The sequence below is a fragment of the Anopheles stephensi genome, chromosome X (genome assembly GCF_013141755.1).
Source record: "Anopheles stephensi strain Indian chromosome X, UCI_ANSTEP_V1.0, whole genome shotgun sequence".
In the NCBI taxonomy this organism is placed as follows: domain Eukaryota; kingdom Metazoa; phylum Arthropoda; class Insecta; order Diptera; family Culicidae; genus Anopheles; species Anopheles stephensi.
Window position 1 is genome coordinate 13,595,079 of NC_050201.1, and position 2,956 is coordinate 13,598,034.

The following is a 2,956-nucleotide window of genomic DNA, read 5'->3' on the forward strand; positions in this document are numbered from 1 at the left end:
CAAAACCCTCAACTGGAACACCCACCCATACACACACACACACACACACAAACACACACTTTGTTCGGATCTCAGCTATTACTTCGCTCACTGAACGGAAAGGGATGTGTACCCTAGTACCTGGAAGGGATGTGTAGCGTAAGTAATCTAGGTCAGATACTCACCACCAACCACACACAGACATCTTTTTACACACACACACACACACATTCACACGTTACAGCCATTGGAGAATGCAGGAACGTTTGCTCAGCTCTGCTCGAGTGGAGCGTACAAATCGCCGAGATTGGGTCGAATGGCGGACCACCAAAAGTCCACCCAAACCACAGTTGAGATGTTTAGCGGGTGCGGCGCGTACGCCAGGAGTGCAGTGATAGGGTAGACAGCATTGGGGGAATTGCGGTGGTGGAATGAACAAAAACCACTAGGAAAACGGAGGAGCGGAAGGGAGGGAAAAAAAGAAAACAAAACTGAATAACATTGTAATGATAAAGAGAAAGAAAAATTAAATATTAATAAATGTATTTTAAATGTTAACTTACCGGTGACGTGTGTTTGGTTGTGACGTTGGAATGGTAGCCCAACATCTCGTTTGGACGTTTAACAAACAACAGAAGAAAGAGTGGTAATCGTCAGATTTCTTCAGAATTCCGAGACTTCAGAATTCAGACCGATGAGGACCTCTGGTGGCGAAATATGACTGTTGGTAGCTCCAGTAATAGAAGGCATCATACTACTGGCCACCTAGTCATCGAAGAAACCAAGCACCGATGAAATAGTAGACCAACAGATTGAAGTCATCTATCTCATATACAAGAAGCGATACAACTAGTGCTGGGTAGTGGGCTCGGGTCTACCGGGAGGCCTCGCCTCAATAAAGTGAGGGCGCTTCGATTTCAAAAAGGTAACTCCGCACTCTTCGGCCTCTTCTGAATCTTCAACCTCAAGAGGTAGCTCTTAGCACTCTTCGACCTAACGAGGTAGCTTTTGGTACTCTCCGAACTCTTCGGCCTCAGTGAGTGCGGAGCTTCCAGGAGGCCTTACCTCTCACATGTTAGTGAGCAGTTGCCCTCGCCTCTTCAGAAAGAGCTACTTGATCCAACACTAGATACAACATACAGGGGCACTACGGTGTTGAATAACACCAATAACGTTATCTCCCATATACTACAAAATCGACTTCTCCCATTCGTCGATGAGATAGTTCAAAAACCATCAGAGAATATTGCGGAATGGAAAATCATCCTCTGATGAGATCTCCACCTTAAATAAAGAAGATAAAGGAGATAAAGAAGATGGCGGAACAAGAACTGTACTCCATCCATCTATTCAATGATATTAAAGCTGCATATGCACCTAACTCAACGACTCAATCCTGGCTTTTTTGAAATCTTAACCAAGCTTACCAGGCTAGTAAGAATGACAATGACCTACGTAGCATGTTACGTGAAGGGGTGATAAAAAAACCCTCAGCGTCCTTTGCTTCCATCAAAGCGCTAGAAAGCACCATCCCACACACTTTGATAGCCCATATTCTGCAAGTCAATAAGGATTCTGGCTAATGACATAGATGAAATTGACTCTTCTTCTTCCTCTTTCTTGGCTGTCGAACAATCTCGAGAGATTTTGGTCTGTCAATTTCTAGCTTCCTGGACCTTATTTTACCCGTAGCTGAATAATCAAGTCCTGCATACCAAGTTCTACCTGGTATGACGATAGACGGATGATCCTATCCGTGAAGTCATCCAAAACATCATCTCATCTTAAGGTCAAATGTACACCAATAACCAACATAGATGGTGATTTAGGTCGCAAGGGGTCGTGTGGCTGCAAACCCTTGTATACTACGGCATGACGAAACTTCATCACTCAAAACTCCTGCCACACCTGGATAATGCAGGGACTGTACAGAATATTTATAGTCCTATTACTAGTAGTAGAGCCCGAGTGGGAAGCAGCGTGTTAGTCGACGGCGACAACCTCGAGGTGGTAGATGAGTTCTGCTATCTTGTGACTGTCGATACTTTGGATAACGATGTCAGCAGCAAAATCCGGAAACGCATTGTGCTGGGGAATCGAGAAGACTTCGAGACCGCACGAAATGTGAGATCTATCGCACACTGATTCACCCGGTGGTCCTATATGGCCACGAGTCTTAGACCATCCGAGCGGAGGATGCAAACGCTTTGGGCGTGTTCGAGCGACGCATCCTCCGGACTATCTTTGGCGGTGTGTTTGAGCATGGAGTGTGGAGGAGAAGGATAAACCACGAGCTTGCTGAGCTATACGGCGAACCGGACATCCTGAAGGTGGCGAAGACCGGCAGAATACGATGGCTGGTGCATGTTATCAGGATGCCGGACTCATGCCCTGCCAAGAAGGTATTCGTCAGCGACCCTCAGATCGGCACGAGGCGTCGGGGAGAACAGCAAGTTCTTTAGCTGATTCAGGTGAAGGGAGACCTGTCGGAGATTGGGTGCCTGCACGGATGGGAAGCTGCAGCCAGGGATCGAGTTTCCTGAAAATCTATTGTTGACCGGGCCATGTCTCGACCAAGTGCACTTTAAACGAGTAGGCCAACATGATGATGATGATGACTCCCATACGGCGAGCCGGACATAGTAGTACTGGTCTTGAAATGGCAGAACTCCTAGTATTGAATCCTGTCCGGATCGTCTTCCCGAAAACAGCACTAACTATTCAAGTCAAGGATAGCCAGAATTGCCAGAGTGAGACCTTTTGAGGTCTCGAGGACACGCCCCTAAGACACATGACGGAGAGACTCTGTCCAAAACTGATGAATGGTACTAATACAGTGACCGAAACAACCTTTATACGCCATCCACATAGACAGACTGATGACGTTGATGCACCCGCATTATTGAGGATTTCGGTAGCTCTCCAATGTCTCATACTCTAAGCATCAGTAAGTAACCAAATAAGACAAGATGGTTGG